The sequence below is a fragment of the Bombina bombina genome, chromosome 4 (assembly GCF_027579735.1).
Source record: "Bombina bombina isolate aBomBom1 chromosome 4, aBomBom1.pri, whole genome shotgun sequence".
Classification (NCBI taxonomy): domain Eukaryota; kingdom Metazoa; phylum Chordata; class Amphibia; order Anura; family Bombinatoridae; genus Bombina; species Bombina bombina.
Genome location: NC_069502.1, coordinates 819,642,413 through 819,667,416, shown reverse-complemented (window position 1 = coordinate 819,667,416; position 25,004 = coordinate 819,642,413). Strand labels below are relative to the sequence as shown.

Genomic DNA, 25,004 nt, shown 5'->3' with positions numbered 1-25,004 from the left:
AGATTGCCTAACCACAAGCCACTTCAAGCGCAATGCTAAAATGCAGTCCCTGTGTCAGCACTGAATGAGTTGTGTGTGTTTCAGGTGCCTATAAAGTGTGATGATGTTGCTGTGTATTTCTCTATGGAGGAGTGGGAGTATATAGAGGGACACAAGGAGCTTTACAAGGACGTCATGATGGAGACTCACCAAGCACTAAGGGCTATGGAGATCCCAGGAAATGAGAGCTCAGGTAACGCTGTGTAGAAATAAATATCTCACTCAGGAAATGCGCAAACACTACTGACGTGACTGACGGCAAATCTATAGTAAATCTGTCATGTGTGATCTAATGAGCTGTCTGATTATAAACTAATTTTATACCCACAAAAATAATAAAAACACAGTTAAAGGGTCAAGAGAGATTAATGTTAAATCAGTTATATATCAATGTATATATGTTAATATTAATTTATAGATGTGAATATTTGATATGCAAAAAGTAACAGATGCTTTGTGTTTGTTAATTGAATACATTTTACAATGCCTTTTTAGGTGCAACAACAATTGTTTCATTTCAATTTAACAAAATAAACTGATTCTATTCTTTATTAGATCTAACAGGTTACAGAGATGAAAATCTAGACACAGGAGCACATAGAGACCTTGTACAGAATATTCAGCCATCAGATGTCTCTGCAGGTGAGTGATCTATGGCAGAAGTTGCTGTTAATGTTATCTTTATCATTTATTTAATCTTTACTAATAATTATGTAAATGATGGACCTGAAGACTGACCAATCACAATCACAGAATACTGATGTGTTGTGTAATATTACTGTATAATCAGATGTGTGTGAGATAGCTGCACTTAACTTAAGGGGACATGAAACCCACATATTTTCTTTTGTGATTCAGATAGAGGATGTGATTTTAAGAAACTTTCTTATTTACTCCTATTATCAATTTTCGTCATTCTATTGAAATCTTTATTTGAAAAAGCAGGAATGAAAACTTAGGAGCTGGCCCATTTTTGGTTCAGAACCCTGGGTAGCGCTTTCTGATTGGCGGCTACATTTATCCATTTAAGCAACTTTCCAATTTAATTCTATTATCTAATTTGTTTTGTTACTTTGGTATCTTTTGTTGAATACCTAGGTAGGTTCAGAAGCTGCTGATTGGTGGCTGCAAATATATGCCTCATGTTATTGGCTCACCAGTGCATTCAGCTAGTTCCCAGTAGGGCATTGCTACTCCTTTAACAAAGGATACCAAGAATGTGAAGCAAATGAGATAAGTAAATTGGAAAGTTGTTTAAAATGGTACAGTATGCTCTATTTTAGTTATGAAAGCAAAAAAATTGTGCTTCATGTCCCTTTAAATCCATTCAACCAAAAAAATAATTGTATTCTTTATTATAACTAACAGGTTACAGTGATGAAAATCTAGACACAGGATCGCATGCAGACCTTGTACAGAATATTCAGCCATCAGATATCTCTGCAAGTGAGTGATCTATGGTATAAGCTTCACAGTTAGAAAACTCTGATTCTTAAATTATTTCACCCTATAAAAATGATGAGCCTCATTACAGACAGATTGTAATAATAAAATCTCTGGTTCACAAACATACCCTGTCTTCCTTTCTGTCTCACCCTCTGCTTCATTCAAATACTACACACATATATACCCTCTCTTGTCTCTCACCCTCTGCTGTATGCAAATACTACACACACATATACCCTCTCTTGTCTCTCACCCTCTGCTGTATGCAAATACTACACACACACTTATACCCTCTCTTGTCTCTCACCCTCTGCTGTATGCAAATACTACACACACTTATACCCTCTCTTGTCTCTCACCCTCTGCTGTATGCAAATACTACACACACTTATACCCTCTCTTGTCTCTCACCCTCTGCTGTATGCAAATACTAAACACACACATACCCTCTCTTGTCTCTCACCCTCTGCTGTATGCAAATACTACACACACACATATACCCTCTCTTGTCTCTCACCCTCTGCTGTATGCAAATACTACACACACATATACCCTCTCTTCTCTCTCACCCTCTGTTGTATGCAAATACTACACACACATATACTCTCTCTTGTCTCTCACCCTCTGCTGTATGCAAATACTACACACACACATATACCCTCTCTTCTCTCTCACCCTCTGCTGTATGCAAATACTACACACACTTATACCCTCTCTTGTCTCTCACCCTCTGCTGTATGCAAATACTACACACACTTATACCCTCTCTTGTCTCTCACCCTCTGCTGTATGCAAATACTACACACACACATATACCCTCTCTTCTCTCTCACCCTCTGTTGTATGCAAATACTACACACACATATACTCTCTCTTGTCTCTCACCCTCTGCTGTATGCAAATACTACACACACTTATACCCTCTCTTGTCTCTCACCCTCTGCTGTATGCAAATACTACACACACTTATACCCTCTCTTCTCTCTCACCCTCTGCTGTATGCAAATACTACACACACTTATACCCTCTCTTGTCTCTCACCCTCTGCTGTATGCAAATACTACACACACTTATACCCTCTCTTGTCTCTCACCCTCTGCTGTATGCAAATACTACACACACTTATACCCTCTCTTGTCTCTCACCCTCTGCTGTATGCAAATACTATACACACATATACCCTCTCTTGTCTCTCACCCTCTGCTGTATGCAAATACTACACACACATATACCCTCTCTTGTCTCTCACCCTCTACTGTATGCAAATACTACACACACATATACCCTCTCTTGTCTCTCACCCTCTGCTGTATGCAAATACTACACATACACACATACCCTCTCTTGTCTCTCACCCTCTGCTGTATGCAAATACTACACACACTTATACCCTCTCTTGTCTCTCACCCTCTACTGTATGCAAATACTACACACACATATACCCTCTCTTGTCTCTCACCCTCTGCTGTATGCAAATACTACACACACTTATACCCTCTCTTGTCTCTCACCCTCTGCTGTATGCAAATACTACACACACTTATACCCTCTCTTGTCTCTCACCCTCTGCTGTATGCAAATACTACACACACACACATACCCTCTCTTGTCTCTCACCCTCTACTGTATGCAAATACTACACACACATATACCCTCTCTTCTCTCTCACCCTCTGCTTCATGCAAATACTACACACACACTTATACCCTCTCTTCTCTCTCATCCTCTGCTTCATGCAAATACTACACACACACTTATACCCTCTCTTGTCTCTCACCCTCTACTGTATGCAAATACTACACACACATATACCCTCTCTTCTCTCTCACCCTCTGCTTCATGCAAATACTACACACACTTATACCCTCTCTTGTCTCTCACCCTCTGCTTCATGCAAATACTACACACACACTTATACCCTCTCTTGTCTCTCACCCTCTGCTGTATGCAAATACTACACACACATATACCCTCTCTTGTCTCTCACCCTCTGCTGTATGCAAATACTACACACACATATACCCTCTCTTGTCTCTCACCCTCTGCTGTATGCAAATACTACACACACTTATACCCTCTCTTGTCTCTCACCCTCTACTGTATGCAAATACTACACACACTTATACCCTCTCTTGTCTCTCACCCTCTGCTGTATGCAAATACTACACACACTTATACCCTCTCTTGTCTCTCACCCTCTACTGTATGCAAATACTACACACACACACATACCCTCTCTTGTCTCTCACCCTCTGCTGTATGCAAATACTACACACACATATACCCTCTCTTGTCTCTCACCCTCTGCTGTATGCAAATACTACACACACATATACCCTCTCTTGTCTCTCACCCTCTGCTGTATGCAAATACTACACACACATATACTCTCTCTTCTCTCTCACCCTCTGCTGTATGCAAATACTACACACACACATACCCTCTCTTGTCTCTCACCCTCTGCTGTATGCAAATACTACACACACATATACCCTCTCTTCTCTCTCACCCTCTGCTGTATGCAAATACTACACACACATATACCCTCTCTTCTCTCTCACCCTCTGCTTCATGCAAATACTACACACACTTATACCCTCTCTTGTCTCTCACCCTCTGCTGTATGCAAATACTACACACACACTTATACCCTCTCTTCTGTCTCACCCTCTGCTGTATGCAAATACTACACACACATATACCCTCTCTTGTCTCTCACCCTCTGCTGTATGCAAATACTACACACACACATATACCCTCTCTTCTCTCTCACCCTCTGCTGTATGCAAATACTACACACATATACCCTCTCTTCTCTCTCACCCTCTGCTGTATGCAAATACTACACACACTTATACCCTCTCTTGTCTCTCACCCTCTGCTGTATGCAAATACTACACACACATATACCCTCTCTTGTCTCTCACCCTCTGCTGTATGCAAATACTACACACACTTATACCCTCTCTTGTCTCTCACCCTCTGCTTCATGCAAATACTACACACACTTATTCCCTCTCTTGTCTCTCACCCTCTGCTGTATGCAAATACTACACACACATATACCCTCTCTTGTCTCTCACCCTCTGCTGTATGTAAATACTACACACACATATACCCTCTCTTCTCTCTCACCCTCTGCTGTATACAAATACTACACACACATATACTCTCTCTTCTCTGTCACCCTCTGCTGTATGCAAATACTACACACACATATACCCTCTCTTCTCTCTCACCCTCTGCTTCATGCAAGTACTACACACACATATACTCTCTCATCTCTCTCACCCTCTGCTGTATGCAAATACTACACACACATATACCCTCTCTTCTCTCTCACCCTCTGCTGTATGCAAATACTACACACACTTATACCCTCTCTTCTCTCTCACCCTCTGCTTCATGCAAATACTATACACACTTATACCCTCTCTTCTCTCTCATCCTCTGCTGTATGCAAATACTACACACATATATACCCTCTCTTCTCTCTCACCCTCTGCTGTATGCAAATACTATACACACATATACCCTCTCTTGTCTCTCATCCTCTGCTTCATGCAAATACTACACACACACACATATACCATCTCTTCTCTCTCACCCTCTGCTATATGCAAATACTACACACACACACTTATACCCTCTCTTCTGTCTCACCCTCTGCTGTATGCAAATACTACACACACTTATACCCTCTCTTCTCTCTCACCCTCTGCTGTATGCAAATACTACACACACTTATACCCTCTCTTCTCTCTCACCCTTTGCTGTATGCAAATACTACACACACATATACCCTCTCTTCTCTCTCACCCTCTGCTTCATGCAAATACTACACACACACATACCCTCTCTTCTCTCTCACCCTCTGCTGTATGCAAATACTACACACACATATACCCTCTCTTCTCTCTCACCCTCTGCTTCATGTGAATAGCACACACACATATACCCTCTCTTCTCTCTCACCCTCTGCTTCATACAAATACTACACACACACATACCCTCTCTTCTCTCTCACCCTCTGCTTCATGCAAATACTACACACACTTATACCCTCTCTTCTCTCTCATCCTCTGATGTATGCAAATACTACACTCACATATACCCTCACTTCTCTCTCACCCTCTGCTTCATGTGAATAGCACACACACATATACCCTCTCTTCTCTCTCACCTTCTGCTTCATGTGAATAGCACACACACATATACCCTCTCTTCTCTCTCACCTTCTGCTTCATTTGAATGATACACACACACACACACCTTCTCTTACCTTCTCTTTCACCTTCTGCTTCATATAAATACTACACACACACATGCCCTCTCTTCTCTTCACTCTCACCCACTGCTTCATGTAAATAATACACACACACTCCCTCTCTTCACTTCTCTCTCACCCTCTGCTTTATGTATATGGTTCACACACATACCCTCTCTTCACTTCTCTCTCACCATCTGCTTCATGTAACTGGTACACACACATACCCTCTCTTCTCTCTCACCATCTGCTTCATGTAACTGGTACACACACATGCCCTCTCTTCTCTTCACTCTCACCCTCTGCTTCATTTAAATGATACACACACATACCCTCTCTTCACTTCTCTCTCACCCTCTGCTTAATGTATATGGTACACACACATGCCCTCTCTTCCCTTCTCTCTCACCCTCTGCTTCATGAAAATACTACACACACATGCCCTCTCTTCCCTTCTCTCTCTCACCCTCTGCTTCATGCAAATACTACACACACTTATACCCTCTCTTGTCTCTCACCCTCTGCTGTATGCAAATACTACACACACTTATACCCTCTCTTCTCTCTCACCCTCTGATGTATGCAAATACTACACACACATATACCCTCTCTTGTCTCTCACCCTCTGCTGTATGCAAATACTACACACACACATATACCCTCTCTTCTCTCTCACCTTCTGCTGTATGCAAATACTACACACACATATACCCTCTCTTGTCTCTCACCCTCTGCTGTATGCAAATACTACACACACATATACCCTCTCTTGTCTCTCACCCTCTGCTGTATGCAAATACTACACACACATATACTCTCTCTTGTCTCTCACCCTCTGCTGTATGCAAATACTACACACACTTATACCCTCTCTTCTCTCTCACCCTCTGATGTATGCAAATACTACACACACTTATACCCTCTCTTCTCTCTCACCCTCTGCTGTATGCAAATACTACACACACTTATACCCTCTCTTGTCTCTCACCCTCTGCTGTATGCAAATACTACACACACATATACTCTCTCTTCTCTCTCACCCTCTGCTGTATGCAAATACTACACACACTTATACCCTCTCTTGTCTCTCACCCTCTGCTGTATGCAAATACTACACACACATATACACTCTCTTGTCTCTCATCCTCTGCTGTATGCAAATAGTACACACACACATACCCTCTCTTCTCTCTCACCCTCTGCTGTATGCAAATACTACACACACTTATACCCTCTCTTCTCTCTCACCCTCTGCTTCATGCAAATACTACACACACATATACCCTCTCTTCTCTCTCACCCTCTGCTGTATGCAAATACTACACACACTTATACCCTCTCTTGTCTCTCACCCTCTGCTGTATGCAAATACTACACACACATATACCCTCTCTTCTCTCTCATCCTCTGCTGTATGCAAATACTACACACACATATACCCTCTCTTCTCTCTCACCCTCTGCTGTATGCAAATACTACACACACACACATACCCTCTCTTCTCTCTCACCCTCTGCTGTATGCAAATACTACACACACATACACCCTCTCTTCTCTCTCACCCTCTGCTGTATTCAAATACTACACACACATATACCCTCTCTTCTCTCTCATCCTCTGCTGTATGCAAATACTACACACACATATACCCTCTCTTCTCTCTCACCCTCTGCTGTATGCAAATACTACACACACATACACCCTCTCTTCTCTCTCACCCTCTGCTGTATTCAAATACTACACACACATATACCCTCTCTTCTCTCTCATCCTCTGCTGTATGCAAATACTACACACACATATACCCTCTCTTCTCTCTCACCCTCTGCTGTATGCAAATACTACACACACACACATACCCTCTCTTCTCTCTCACCCTCTGCTGTATGCAAATACTACACACACATATACCCTCTCTTCTCTCTCACCCTCTGCTGTATTCAAATACTACACACACATATACCCTCTCTTCTCTCTCACCCTCTGCTTCATGCAAATACTACACACACACATACCCTCTCTTGTCTCTCACCCTCTGCTGTATGCAAATACTACACACACATATACCCTCTCTTCTCTCTCACCCTCTGCTGTATGCAAATACTACACACACATATACCCTCTCTTGTCTCTCACCCTCTGCTGTATGCAAATACTACACACACACACATACCCTCTCTTCTCTCTCACCCTCTGCTTCATGCAAATACTACACACACTTATACCCTCTCTTCTCTCTCATCCTCTGATGTATGCAAATACTACACTCACATATACCCTCTCTTCTCTCTCACCCTCTGCTTCATGTGAATAGCACACACACTTATACCCTCTCTTGTCTCTCACCCTCTGCTGTATGCAAATACTACACACACATACCCTCTCTTCTCTCTCACCCTCTGCTTCATGTGAATAGCACACACACATATACCCTCTATTCTCTCTCACCTTCTGCTTCATGTGAATAGCACACACACATATACCCTCTCTTCTCTCTCACCTTCTGCTTCATTTGAATGATACACACACACACACACACCTTCTCTTACCTTCTCTTTCACCTTCTTCTCTTCACTCTCACCCTCTGCTTCATGTAAATGATACACACACATGCCCTCTCTTCTCTTCACTCTCACCCTCTGCTTCATTTAAATGGTACACACACATACCCTCTCTTCACTTCTCTCTCACCCTCTGCTTAATGTATATGGTACACACACATGCCCTCTCTTCCCTTCTCTCTCACCCTCTGCTTCATGAAAATACTACACACACATGCCTTCTCTTCTTTCTCATCCTCTGCTTCATGTGAATAGTACACACACACACACCCTCTCTTCCCTTCTCTCTCACCCTCTGCTTCATGTAAATGATACACACACACATATACCATCTCTTCTCTCTCACCCTCTGTTGTATGCAAATACTACACACACATATACTCTCTCTTCTCTGTCACCCTCTGCTGTATGCAAATACTACACACACATATACCCTCTCTTGTCTCTCACCCTCTGCTTCATGCAAATACTACACACACATATACTCTCTCATCTCTCTCACCCTCTGCTGTATGCAAATACTACACACACATATACCCTCTCTTCTCTCTCACCCTCTGCTGTATGCAAATACTACACACACATATACCCTCTCTTCTCTCTCACCCTCTGCTTTATGCAAATACTACACACACATATACCCTCTCTTGTCTCTCACCCTCTGCTGTATGCAAATACTACACACACACATATACCCTCTCTTCTCTCTCACCCTCTGCTGTATGCAAATACTACACACACTTATACCCTCTCTTCTCTCTCACCCTCTGCTTCATGCAAATACTATACACACTTATACCCTCTCTTGTCTCTCACCCTCTGCTGTATGCAAATACTACACACACTTATACCCTCTCTTCTCTCTCACCCTCTGCTTCATGCAAATACTATACACACTTATACCCTCTCTTCTCTCTCACCCTCTGCTGTATGCAAATACTACACACACATATACCCTCTCTTCTCTCTCACCCTCTGCTGTATGCAAATACTATACACACATATACCCTCTCTTGTCTCTCATCCTCTGCTTCATGCAAATACTACACACACACACATATACCCTCTCTTCTCTCTCACCCTCTGCTTCATGCAAATACTATACACACACATACCCTCTCTTCTCTCTCACCCTCTGCTGTATGCAAATACTACACACACACATATACCCTCTCTTCTCTCTCACCCTCTGCTGTATGCAAATACTACACACACTTATACCCTCTCTTCTCTCTCACCCTCTGCTTCATGCAAATACTATACACACTTATACCCTCTCTTGTCTCTCACCCTCTGCTGTATGCAAATACTACACACACATATACCCTCTCTTGTCTCTCACCCTCTGCTGTATGCAAATACTACACACACATAGACCCTCTCTTCTCTCTCACCCTCTGCTGTATGCAAATACTACACACACTTATACCCTCTCTTCTCTCTCACCCTCTGCTTCATGCAAATACTATACACACTTATACCCTCTCTTCTCTCTCATCCTCTGCTGTATGCAAATACTACACACACATATACCCTCTCTTCTCTCTCACCCTCTGCTGTATGCAAATACTATACACACATATACCCTCTCTTGTCTCTCATCCTCTGCTTCATGCAAATACTACACACACACACATATACCCTCTCTTCTCTCTCACCCTCTGCTATATGCAAATACTACACACACACACTTATACCCTCTCTTCTGTCTCACCCTCTGCTGTATGCAAATACTACACCCACTTATACCCTCTCTTCTCTCTCACCCTCTGCTGTATGCAAATACTACACACACATATACCCTCTCTTCTCTCTCACTCTCTGCTTCATGCAAATACTACACACACACATACCCTCTCTTCTCTCTCACCCTCTGCTGTATGCAAATACTACACACACTTATACCCTCTCTTCTCTCTCACCCTCTGCTATATGCAAATACTACACACACATATACCCTCTCTTCTCTCTCACTCTCTGCTTCATGCAAATACTACACACACACATACCCTCTCTTCTCTCTCACCCTCTGCTGTATGCAAATACTACACACACACATACACTCTCTTCTCTCTCACCCTCTGCTATATGCAAATACTACACACACACACTTATACCCTCTCTTCTCTCTCACCCTCTGCTTCATGCAAATACTACACACACTTATACCCTCTCTTCTCTCTCACCCTCTGCTGTATGCAAATACTACACACACACACATACACTCTCTTCTCTCTCACCCTCTGCTATATGCAAATACTACACACACACACTTATACCCTCTCTTCTGTCTCACCCTCTGCTGTATGCAAATACTACACACACTTATACCCTCTCTTGTCTCTCACCCTCTGCTGTATGCAAATACTACACATACACATATACCCTCTCTTCTCTCTCACCCTTTGCTGTATGCAAATACTACACACACATATACCCTCTCTTCTCTCTCACCCTCTGCTTCATGCAAATACTACACACACACATACCCTCTCTTCTCTCTCACCCTCTGCTGTATGCAAATACTACATACACATATACCCTCTCTTCTCTCTCACCCTCTGCTTCATACAAATACTACACACACACATACCCTCTCTTCTCTCTCACCCTCTGCTTCATGCAAATACTACACACACTTATACCCTCACTTCTCTCTCACCCTCTGCTTCATGTGAATAGCACACACACATATACCCTCTATTCTCTCTCACCTTCTGCTTCATGTGAATAGCACACACACATATACCCTCTCTTCTCTCTCACCTTCTGCTTCATGTGAATAGCACACACACATATACCCTCTCTTCTCTCTCACCTTCTGCTTCATGTGAATAGCACACACACATATACCCTCTCTTCTCTCTCACCTTCTGCTTCATTTGAATGATACACACACACATGCCCTCTCTTCTCTTCACTCTCACCCACTGCTTCATGTAAATGATACACACACATGCCCTCTCTTCCTTCTCTCTCACCCTCTGCTTCATGTAAATGATACACACACATGCCCTCTCTTTCCTTCTCTCTCACCCTCTGCTTCATGTAAATGACACACACACATGCCCTCTCTACCCTTCTCTCTCACCCTCTGCTTCATGTAAATGATACACACACATGCCCTCTCTTCCCTTCTCTCTCACCCTCTGCTTCATGTAAATGATACACACACATGCCCTCTCTTCTCTCTCACCATCTGCTTCATGTAACTGGTACACACACATGCCCTCTCTTCTCTTCACTCTCACCCTCTGCTTCATTTAAATGATACACACACATGCCCTCTCTTCCCTTCTCTCTCACCCTCTGCTTCATGAAAATACTACACACACATGCCTTCTCTTCTTTCTCATCCTCTGCTTCATGTGAATAGTACACACACACACCCTCTCTTCCCTTCTCTCTCACCCTCTGCTTCATGTAAATGATACACACACACATACACCATCTCTTCTCTCTCACCCTCTGCTGTATACAAATACTACACACGCATATACCCTCTCTTGTCTCTCACCCTCTACTGTATGCAAATACTACACACACTTATACCCTCTCTTCTCTCTCACCCTCTGCTGTATGCAAATACTACACACACACATATACCCTCTCTTCTCTCTCACCCTCTGCTGTATGCAAATACTACACACACACATACCCTCTCTTGTCTCTCACCCTCTGCTGTATGCAAATACTACACACACATACCCTCTCTTGTCTCTCACCCTCTGCTGTATGCAAATACTACACACACATATATACCCTCTCTTGTCTCTCACCCTCTGCTGTATGCAAATACTACACACACATATACCCTCTCTTGTCTCTCACCCTCTGCTGTATGCAAATACTACACACACTTATACCCTCTCTTGTCTCTCACCCTCTGCTGTATGCAAATACTACACACACTTATACCCTCTCTTGTCTCTCACCCTCTGTTGTATGCAAATACTACACACACATATACTCTCTCTTCTCTCTCACCCTCTGCTGTATGCAAATACTACACACACACATACCCTCTCTTCCCTCTCACCCTCTGCTGTATGCAAATACTACACACACATATACTCTCTCTTCTCTCTCACCCTCTGCTGTATGCAAATACTACACACACTTATACCCTCTCTTCTCTCTCACCCTCTGCTTCATGCAAATACTACACACACATATACTCTCTCTTCTCTCTCACCCTCTGCTGTATGCAAATACTACACACACACATACCCTCTCTTCCCTCTCACCCTCTGCTGTATGCAAATACTACACACACATATACTCTCTCTTCTCTCTCACCCTCTGCTGTATGCAAATACTACACACACTTATACCCTCTCTTCTCTCTCACCCTCTGCTGTATGCAAATACTACACACACTTATACCCTCTCTTCTCTCTCACCCTCTGCTGTATGCAAATACACACACACACATACCCTCTCTTGTCTCTCACCCTCTGCTGTATGCAAATACTACACACACATATACCCTCTGTTGTCTCTCACCCTCTGCTGTATGCAAATACTACACACACATATACTCTCTCTTGTCTCTCACCCTCTGCTGTATGCAAATACTACACACACTTATACCCTCTCTTGTCTCTCACCCTCTGCTGTATGCAAATACTACACACACTTATACCCTCTCTTGTCTCTCACCCTCTGCTGTATGCAAATACTACACACACTTATACCCTCTCTTGTCTCTCACCCTCTGCTGTATGCAAATATTACACACACATAGACCCTCTCTTCTCTCTCACCCTCTGCTGTATGCAGATACTACACACACTTATACCCTCTCTTCTCTCTCACCCTCTGCTGTATGCAAATACTACACACACATATACTCTCTCTTGTCTCTCACCCTCTGCTGTATGCAAATACTACACACACACATATACCCTCTCTTCTCTCTCACCCTCTGTTGTATGCAAATACTACACACACATATACCCTCTCTTGTCTCTCACCCTCTGCTGTATGCAAATACCACACACACATATACCCTCTCTTCTCTCTTACCCTCTGCTTCATGTGAATAGCACACGCACATATACCCTCTCTTCTCTCTCACCCTCTGCTGTATGCAAATACTACACACACATATACCCTCTCTTCTCTCTCACCCTCTGTTGTATGCAAATACTACACACACATATACCCTCTCTTGTCTCTCACCCTCTGCTGTATGCAAATACTACACACACTTATACTCTCTCTTCTCTCTCACCCTCTGCTGTATGCAAATACTACACACACATATACCCTCTCTTGTCTCTCACCCTCTGCTGTATGCAAATACTACACACACTTATACCCTCTCTTGTCTCTCACCCTCTGCTGTATGCAAATACTACACACATATACCCTCTCTTGTCTCTCACCCTCTGCTGTATGCAAATACTACACACACTTATACCCTCTCTTGTCTCTCACCCTCTGCTGTATGCAAATACTACACACACTTATACCCTCTCTTGTCTCTCACCCTCTGCTGTATGCAAATACTACACACACTTATACCCTCTCTTGTCTCTCACCCTCTGCTGTATGCAAATACTACACACACTTATACCCTCTCTTGTCTCTCACCCTCTGCTGTATGCAAATATTACACACACATAGACCCTCTCTTCTCTCTCACCCTCTGCTGTATGCAGATACTACACACACTTATACCCTCTCTTCTCTCTCACCCTCTGCTGTATGCAAATACTACACACACATATACCCTCTCTTGTCTCTCACCCTCTGCTGTATGCAAATACTACACACACTTATACCCTCTCTTGTCTCTCACCCTCTGCTGTATGCAAATACTACACACACACATAGACCCTCTCTTCTCTCTCACCCTCTGTTGTATGCAAATACTACACACACATATACCCTCTCTTGTCTCTCACCCTCTGCTGTATTCAAAAACTACACACACTTATACCCTCTCTTGTCTCTCACCCTCTGCTGTATGCAAATACTACACACACATATACCCTCTCTTCTCTCTCACCCTCTGCTGTATTCAAATACTACACACACATATACCCTCTCTTCTCTCTCACCCTCTGCTTCATGCAAATACTACACACACACATACCCTCTCTTGTCTCTCACCCTCTGCTGTATGCAAATACTACACACACATATACCCTCTCTTCTCTCTCACCCTCTGCTGTATGCAAATACTACACACACATATACCCTCTCTTGTCTCTCACCCTCTGCTGTATGCAAATACTACACACACACACATACCCTCTCTTCTCTCTCACCCTCTGCTTCATGCAAATACTACACACACTTATACCCTCTCTTCTCTCTCATCCTCTGATGTATGCAAATACTACACTCACATATACCCTCTATTCTCTCTCACCTTCTGCTTCATGTGAATAGCACACACACATATACCCTCTCTTCTCTCTCACCTTCTGCTTCATTTGAATGATACACACACACACACACACCTTCTCTTACCTTCTCTTTCACCTTCTTCTCTTCACTCTCACCCTCTGCTTCATGTAAATGATACACACACATGCCCTCTCTTCTCTTCACTCTCACCCTCTGCTTCATTTAAATGGTACACACACATACCCTCTCTTCACTTCTCTCTCACCCTCTGCTTAATGTATATGGTACACACACATGCCCTCTCTTCCCTTCTCTCTCACCCTCTGCTTCATGAAAATACTACACACACATGCCTTCTCTTCTTTCTCATCCTCTGCTTCATGTGAATAGTACACACACACACACCCTCTCTTCCCTTCTCTCTCACCCTCTGCTTCATGTAAATGATACACACACACATATACCATCTCTTCTCTCTCACCCTCTGTTGTATGCAAATACTACACACACATATACTCTCTCTTCTCTGTCACCCTCTGCTGTATGCAAATACTACACACACATATACCCTCTCTTGTCTCTCACCCTCTGCTTCATGCAAATACTACACACACATATACTCTCTCATCTCTCTCACCCTCTGCTGTATGCAAATACTACACACACATATACCCTCTCTTCTCTCTCACCCTCTGCTGTATGCAAATACTACACACACATATACCCTCTCTTCTCTCTCACCCTCTGCTTTATGCAAATACTACACACACATATACCCTCTCTTGTCTCTCACCCTCTGCTGTATGCAAATACTACACACACACATATACCCTCTCTTCTCTCTCACCCTCTGCTGTATGCAAATACTACACACACTTATACCCTCTCTTCTCTCTCACCCTCTGCTTCATGCAAATACTATACACACTTATACCCTCTCTTGTCTCTCACCCTCTGCTGTATGCAAATACTACACACACACATACCCTCTCTTCTGTCTCACCCTCTGCTGTATGCAAATACTACACACACTTATACCCTCTCTTCTCTCTCACCCTCTGCTTCATGCAAATACTATACACACTTATACCCTCTCTTGTCTCTCACCCTCTGCTGTATGCAAATACTACACACACTTATACCCTCTCTTCTCTCTCACCCTCTGCTTCATGCAAATACTATACACACTTATACCCTCTCTTCTCTCTCATCCTCTGCTGTATGCAAATACTACACACACATATACCCTCTCTTCTCTCTCACCCTCTGCTGTATGCAAATACTATACACACATATACCCTCTCTTGTCTCTCATCCTCTGCTTCATGCAAATACTACACACACACACATATACCCTCTCTTCTCTCTCACCCTCTGCTTCATGCAAATACTATACACACACATACCCTCTCTTCTCTCTCACCCTCTGCTGTATGCAAATACTACACACACACATATACCCTCTCTTCTCTCTCACCCTCTGCTGTATGCAAATACTACACACACTTATACCCTCTCTTCTCTCTCACCCTCTGCTTCATGCAAATACTATACACACTTATACCCTCTCTTGTCTCTCACCCTCTGCTGTATGCAAATACTACACACACATATACCCTCTCTTGTCTCTCACCCTCTGCTGTATGCAAATACTACACACACATAGACCCTCTCTTCTCTCTCACCCTCTGCTGTATGCAAATACTACACACACTTATACCCTCTCTTCTCTCTCACCCTCTGCTTCATGCAAATACTATACACACTTATACCCTCTCTTCTCTCTCATCCTCTGCTGTATGCAAATACTACACACACTTATACCCTCTCTTGTCTCTCATCCTCTGCTTCATGCAAATACTACACACACACACATATACCCTCTCTTCTCTCTCACCCTCTGCTATATGCAAATACTACACACACACACTTATACCCTCTCTTCTGTCTCACCCTCTGCTGTATGCAAATACTACACCCACTTATACCCTCTCTTCTCTCTCACCCTCTGCTGTATGCAAATACTACACACACATATACCCTCTCTTCTCTCTCACTCTCTGCTTCATGCAAATACTACACACACACATACCCTCTCTTCTCTCTCACCCTCTGCTGTATGCAAATACTACACACACTTATACCCTCTCTTCTCTCTCACCCTCTGCTATATGCAAATACTACACACACATATACCCTCTCTTCTCTCTCACCCTCTGCTTCATGCAAATACTACACACACTTATACCCTCTCTTCTCTCTCACCCTCTGCTGTATGCAAATACTACACACACACACATACACTCTCTTCTCTCTCACCCTCTGCTATATGCAAATACTACACACACACACTTATACCCTCTCTTCTGTCTCACCCTCTGCTGTATGCAAATACTACACACACTTATACCCTCTCTTGTCTCTCACCCTCTGCTGTATGCAAATACTACACATACACATATACCCTCTCTTCTCTCTCACCCTCTGCTGTATGCAAATACTACACACACATATACCCTCTCTTGTCTCTCACCCTCTGCTGTATGCAAATACTACACACACATATACCCTCTCTTCTCTCTCACCCTTTGCTGTATGCAAATACTACACACACATATACCCTCTCTTCTCTCTCACCCTCTGCTTCATGCAAATACTACACACACACATACCCTCTCTTCTCTCTCACCCTCTGCTGTATGCAAATACTACATACACATATACCCTCTCTTCTCTCTCACCCTCTGCTTCATACAAATACTACACACACACATACCCTCTCTTCTCTCTCACCCTCTGCTTCATGCAAATACTACACACACTTATACCCTCACTTCTCTCTCACCCTCTGCTTCATGTGAATAGCACACACACATATACCCTCTATTCTCTCTCACCTTCTGCTTCATGTGAATAGCACACACACATATACCCTCTCTTCTCTCTCACCTTCTGCTTCATGTGAATAGCACACACACATATACCCTCTCTTCTCTCTCACCTTCTGCTTCATGTGAATAGCACACACACATATACCCTCTCTTCTCTCTCACCTTCTGCTTCATTTGAATGATACACACACACATGCCCTCTCTTCTCTTCACTCTCACCCACTGCTTCATGTAAATGATACACACACATGCCCTCTCTTCCTTCTCTCTCACCCTCTGCTTCATGTAAATGATACACACACATGCCCTCTCTTTCCTTCTCTCTCACCCTCTGCTTCATGTAAATGACACACACACATGCCCTCTCTACCCTTCTCTCTCACCCTCTGCTTCATGTAAATGATACACACACATGCCCTCTCTTCCCTTCTCTCTCACCCTCTGCTTCATGTAAATGATACACACACATGCCCTCTCTTCTCTCTCACCATCTGCTTCATGTAACTGGTACACACACATGCCCTCTCTTCTCTTCACTCTCACCCTCTGCTTCATTTAAATGATACACACACATGCCCTCTCTTCCCTTCTCTCTCACCCTCTGCTTCATGAAAATACTACACACACATGCCTTCTCTTCTTTCTCATCCTCTGCTTCATGTGAATAGTACACACACACACCCTCTCTTCCCTTCTCTCTCACCCTCTGCTTCATGTAAATGATACACACACACATACACCATCTCTTCTCTCTCACCCTCTGCTGTATACAAATACTACACACGCATATACCCTCTCTTGTCTCTCACCCTCTACTGTATGCAAATACTACACACACTTATACCCTCTCTTCTCTCTCACCCTCTGCTGTATGCAAATACTACACACACACATATACCCTCTCTTCTCTCTCACCCTCTGCTGTATGCAAATACTACACACACACATACCCTCTCTTGTCTCTCACCCTCTGCTGTATGCAAATACTACACACACATATACCCTCTCTTGTCTCTCACCCTCTGCTGTATGCAAATACTACACACACATATACCCTCTCTTGTCTCTCACCCTCTGCTGTATGCAAATACTACACACACATATACCCTCTCTTGTCTCTCACCCTCTGCTGTATGCAAATACTACACACACTTATACCCTCTCTTGTCTCTCACCCTCTGCTGTATGCAAATACTACACACACTTATACCCTCTCTTGTCTCTCACCCTCTGTTGTATGCAAATACTACACACACATATACTCTCTCTTCTCTCTCACCCTCTGCTGTATGCAAATACTACACACACACATACCCTCTCTTCCCTCTCACCCTCTGCTGTATGCAAATACTACACACACATATACTCTCTCTTCTCTCTCACCCTCTGCTGTATGCAAATACTACACACACTTATACCCTCTCTTCTCTCTCACCCTCTGCTTCATGCAAATACTACACACACATATACTCTCTCTTCTCTCTCACCCTCTGCTGTATGCAAATACTACACACACACATACCCTCTCTTCCCTCTCACCCTCTGCTGTATGCAAATACTACACACACATATACTCTCTCTTCTCTCTCACCCTCTGCTGTATGCAAATACTACACACACTTATACCCTCTCTTCTCTCTCACCCTCTGCTGTATGCAAATACACACACACACATACCCTCTCTTGTCTCTCACCCTCTGCTGTATGCAAATACTACACACACATATACCCTCTGTTGTCTCTCACCCTCTGCTGTATGCAAATACTACACACACATATACTCTCTCTTGTCTCTCACCCTTTGCTGTATGCAAATACTACACACACATATACCCTCTGTTGTCTCTCACCCTCTGCTGTATGCAAATACTACACACACATATACTCTCTCTTGTCTCTCACCCTTTGCTGTATGCAAATACTACACACACATATACCCTCTCTTCTCTCTCATCCTCTGCTGTATGCAAATACTACACACACATATACTCTCTCTTGTCTCTCACCCTCTGCTGTATGCAAATACTACACACACACATATACCCTCTCTTCTCTCTCACCCTCTGTTGTATGCAAATACTACACACACATATACCCTCTCTTGTCTCTCACCCTCTGCTGTATGCAAATACCACACACACATATACCCTCTCTTCTCTCTTACCCTCTGCTTCATGTGAATAGCACACGCACATATACCCTCTCTTCTCTCTCACCCTCTGCTGTATGCAAATACTACACACACATATACCCTCTCTTCTCTCTCACCCTCTGTTGTATGCAAATACTACACACACATATACCCTCTCTTGTCTCTCACCCTCTGCTGTATGCAAATACTACACACACTTATACTCTCTCTTCTCTCTCACCCTCTGCTGTATGCAAATACTACACACACATATACCCTCTCTTGTCTCTCACCCTCTGCTGTATGCAAATACTACACACACTTATACCCTCTCTTGTCTCTCACCCTCTGCTGTATGCAAATACTACACACATATACCCTCTCTTGTCTCTCACCCTCTGCTGTATGCAAATACTACACACACTTATACCCTCTCTTGTCTCTCACCCTCTGCTGTATGCAAATACTACACACACTTATACCCTCTCTTGTCTCTCACCCTCTGCTGTATGCAAATACTACACACACTTATACCCTCTCTTGTCTCTCACCCTCTGCTGTATGCAAATACTACACACACTTATACCCTCTCTTGTCTCTCACCCTCTGCTGTATGCAAATATTACACACACATAGACCCTCTCTTCTCTCTCACCCTCTGCTGTATGCAGATACTACACACACTTATACCCTCTCTTCTCTCTCACCCTCTGCTGTATGCAAATACTACACACACATATACCCTCTCTTGTCTCTCACCCTCTGCTGTATGCAAATACTACACACACTTATACCCTCTCTTGTCTCTCACCCTCTGCTGTATGCAAATACTACACACACACATAGACCCTCTCTTCTCTCTCACCCTCTGTTGTATGCAAATACTACACACACATATACCCTCTCTTGTCTCTCACCCTCTGCTGTATTCAAAAACTACACACACTTATACCCTCTCTTGTCTCTCACCCTCTGCTGTATGCAAATACTACACACACATATACCCTCTCTTCTCTCTCACCTTCTGCTTCATGTGAATAGCACACACACATATACCCTCTCTTGTCTCTCACCCTCTGCTGTATGCAAATACTACACACACACATATACCCTCTCTTGTCTCTCACCCTCTGCTGTATGCAAATACTACACACACTTATACCCTCTCTTCTCTCTCACCCTCTGCTGTATACAAATACTACACACGCATATACCCTCTCTTGTCTCTTACCCTCTGCTGTATGCAAATACTACACACACATATACCCTCTCTTCTCTCTCACCCTCTGCTTCATGTGAATAGCACACACACATATACCCTCTCTTCTCTCTCACCCTCTGCTTCATTTAAATGATACACACACACACATGCCCTCTCTTCCCTTCTCTCTCACCCTCTGCTTCATGTAACTTGTACACACACATGGCCTCTCTTCCCTTCTCTCTCACCCTCTGCTTCATGTAAATGATACACACACATGCCCTCTCTTCCCTTCTCTCTTACCCTCTGCTTCATGTAAATGATACACACACATGCCCTCTCTTCTCTTCACTCTCACCCTCTGCTTCATGTAAATGATACACACACATGCCCTCTCTTCTCTTCACTCTCACCCTCTGCTTCATTTAAATTGTACACACACATACCCTCTCTTCACTTCTCTCTCACCCTCTGCTTAATGTATATGGTACACACACATGCCCTCTCTTCTCTCTCACCCTTTGCTTCATGTAAATGGTACACACACTTGCCCTCTCTTCCCTTCTCTCTCACCCTCTGCTTCATGTAAATTGTACACACACATGCCCTCTCTTCCCTTCTCTCTCACCCTCTGCTTCATGTAAATTGTACACACACTTGCCCTCTCTTCACTTCTCTCTCACCCTCTGCTTCATGTAAATGATACACACACATGCCCTCTCTTCTCTTCACTCTCACCCTCTGCTTCATGTAAATGATAACACACACATGCCCTCTCTTCCCTTCTCTCTCATCCTCCGCTGCATGCAAATACTACACACACACACATGCTTTTTATTCACTTTCACCTCTGCTTCTTGTTCATAGTACATACACATGGCCTTTATTCTCTTCTCTCCCACCTTCTGCTTCATGTTAATGACACACACATGCCCTTTGTTCTCTCTAACCCTCTGCTTTGTGTGAATAATATATACACATGCCCTCTGTTCTCTTCACTCTTACCATCTTATTCATGTAAATGGTACATACACACTCACCCTCTGTTCCCTTCTCTCTTACCATGTGCATTCTATAAATGGCACACACACATGCCCGCTCTTCCCTTCTCTCTATCCCTCTGCTTCATGTAAATGATAAATACACATGCCCTCTCTTTCCTCCTCTCTCACCTTCTGCTTCATGTAAATGGTACACACACATGCCCTCTCTTCTCTCTCATCCTCTGCTTCATGTAAATGATACACACACATGCCCTCTCTTCCCTCCTCTCTCACCCTCTTCTTCATGTAAATGATACACACGCATGACCTCTCTTTCCTTCTCTCTCACCCTCTGCTTCATATAAATGATACACACACATGCCCTCTCTTCCCTCCTCTCTCACCCTCTGCTTCATGTAAATGGTACACACGCATGACCTCTCTTCCCTTCTCTCTCACCCTGTGAGAATGGATCTGGATTCGTAGACCACAGCTGCAGAATTGTTTTGGAATAGTGGTGCTTGTTTCACTTCCTTAAGGAGCGCACCTATTGCTCAGGTGCACACAGGTTAAGAAGTGATTTAATAATAGGTGGTTAATACACAGGTCTGAATATTTGTCAGATGGTATAAACAACAGTTAGGGTAGAGGAAGATTGTAAGAATTTGGATTCCAAGCTAATACAAAGGAGATATGGTAGAAACAGGTTATGCAAACATAAAGCAAATCCAGCACAGTAGGGGTTACTGGAGAGAGTAAAGATTCAGAGTGCAGTTCCTCTCTCTGAGCACTCTGTGTGAATCTGCCTGCTAGCAATTGACAGTGAAGGCTGTGAGAGCGCAGCTCCTATGTCTGTGTACTCTGTGTGGAACTGCCTGTTAGCAATTGTCAGTGTGAAGGCTGTGAGAGCACAGCTCCTATGTCTGTGTACTCTGAGTGGAACTGCCTGTTAGCAATTGTCAGCGTGAAGGCTGAGAGAGCGCAGCTCCTATCTCTGTGTACACTGTGTGGAACTGCCTGTTAGCACTTGCCTGTGCTAAGGCGGTGGGGACAGCTGCAGAGTCTGTTGCCGGGAGAGGTGTAACAGCTGAACATCCAATTGTAGAGAGCTGCACCAAGGTTAATTAAATTCTCCTTGTAAAGGTATATTAACTTAGAACAGGATACCTTAGACACTGAGGCTCAGTGTAATTTGTAGAAAAGGACGTCCTATATTTGTAATCCAAATTAGGTAGATAGAAGCAATCAAAGTAACTCCAGATACACAGCGTGCAATTCAATAGCAAAACAAATTACCAAGCACTTGTCTGCAGGTGTGCTGGTGCTGAAATAGGGAGAAGGGGTGGAGTTACTAGGTGACTGGAAGATTAACCCTTACAGGTCCCCCCTCTCAGACAAGCCGTCCCACGGCTTGTGGACGGGGGCGATCCGGATGTCGCCGATGGAACAAGGCAACCAATCTCGGTGCGTGGATGTTTGCAGAAGGTTCCCAGGAGTCATCCTGGCTGGAGTAGCCCTTCCAGCGAACCAGATACTGAATTCCTCCGTTATGATGCCTGGAATCTACTAGTGCTTCAACTTCGAATTCGTCTGGTAAATCCCGAATTGGGTCCGGAGGAAGAACAATAGTGGTGTCCCTCATCGGTCTAGCAGGTTTTATCAGGGAGACATGGAATGTGGAGTGGATGTGCAAACTAGCAGGTAGATCCAGAGTGACAGCATTTTTATTTACCAATCTAGTTATGGGAAAAGGCCCTATGAACTTCCTGGCTAGTTTCTTTGCAGGAATGTTCAAACGGAGATTTTTGGTTGAGAGCCATACGAGGTCTCCAACAGAGTATACTGGAGATGGTCTTCTCCTCTGGTCATAATATTTCTTTTGAGAGTCTTGGGCCTGTTTGATGTTATCTTGAAGAGTCTTGAAGACCTCCAGCATGGAATTAGTCTGCTGATCCACCAGTGGGGAATCTGAGACAACACCTGGGGCTAATGAGAATGTAGGATGAAACCCATGATTGGCGTAGAAAGGTGACATCTTAGTACTGGCATTACTTGCATCATTATAGGCATATTCGGCGAGTGGTAAGTATTCCTCCCAATCATGTTGATGTTGTGAACAGTAACACCGGAGGTACTGCTCGAGCCATTGGTTCGTTTTTTCCACCTGTCCGTTCGTCTGTGGATGATAGGATGACGAGAAACGATGATCGATCTGCAGAATTCTACAAAGATGTCTCCAGAAGTTGGACGTGAACTGTGTCCCTCTGTCCGAATACAGTGTAGAAGGGATTCCATGTAATTTGATTATATGCTTGATGAATAAAGCTGCTGTCTCTGATGCTGTAGGGAGTTTATGATAAGGTACGAAGTGTGCCATCTTAGTAAGATGATCTACGACAACTAGGATTGTTGTTTGTAAATTCGACACAGGTAGCTCTACGATAAAATCTAGACCAACATGTTGCCATGGTTTATCTGGAATGGGTAAAGGTATCAGAAGTCCAAACTGACTTTTATTTTCGTTTTTACAGGTGGTGCAGATAACGCAACTACTTATGTGTTCCTTTATTGAGTCCTTTAAGCCAGGCCACCAGAATTCTCTTGTAATTTTTTCTGATGTGCGTCTCACTCCCTGATGTCCAGATAGAGGAGTATCATGGAACAAGTGAATCAATTGTTGTCTGAGACTGACTGGGATATACAATTTATCATTGTGGTAGTAGAGGCCATTGGATTGTAGAGAGACCTGATCCTTTGGAAGAGTGGTATCAGTCTTCAGTGCCTCCATGATTTCTTTTGAATAGGATGATATAACTCCTAGGAAGCGTTCTGGTGGTATCATAGAATTTTGTGTTGGGGTTTCTGGGGGTTTGTCTTCTTTTCGTGACAAGGCATCTGCCTTGCCATTCTTGTTTGCTGGACGATAGATTATATTAAAGTTGAACCTGGAGAAGTACAGGCTCCATCTCACCTGTCTTGCAGAAAGGGTCTTGTTGGTTTGCAGATACTCCAGGTTTTTATGATCAGTGTAGATCACCACTGGATGGAGAGTGCCCTCGAGAAGATGCCTCCAATGTTCTAGAGATCTCTTTATTGCGAGGAGTTCTTTGTCACCAATGGGATAG

At 43.5% G+C, this 25,004-nt stretch overlaps 2 protein-coding genes and 1 long non-coding RNA gene across 3 annotated transcripts in view; 2 read left to right on the top strand and 1 right to left on the bottom strand.

The window, feature by feature from the left end:
- Window positions 1-22,372, bottom strand: part of LOC128657107 (oocyte zinc finger protein XlCOF7.1-like) — a 92,500-nt gene extending 70,128 nt beyond the window's left edge. The window contains exon 1 of the mRNA XM_053711355.1: window positions 22,284-22,372. The gene's annotated coding sequence lies outside the window, so the exon portion shown is untranslated. The remainder of the gene's footprint in view (window positions 1-22,283) is intronic.
- The window catches only part of LOC128657908 (zinc finger protein 484-like), a 437,171-nt gene that overhangs the window by 371,072 nt on the left and 41,095 nt on the right, over window positions 1-25,004 (top strand). The gene's annotated exons all lie outside the window — the stretch shown is intronic.
- On the top strand, window positions 593-1,609 carry LOC128657108 (uncharacterized). Its single transcript, XR_008402086.1, has 2 exons — window positions 593-681; window positions 1,408-1,609. It is a non-coding gene; the product is annotated as an uncharacterized LOC128657108 (long non-coding RNA).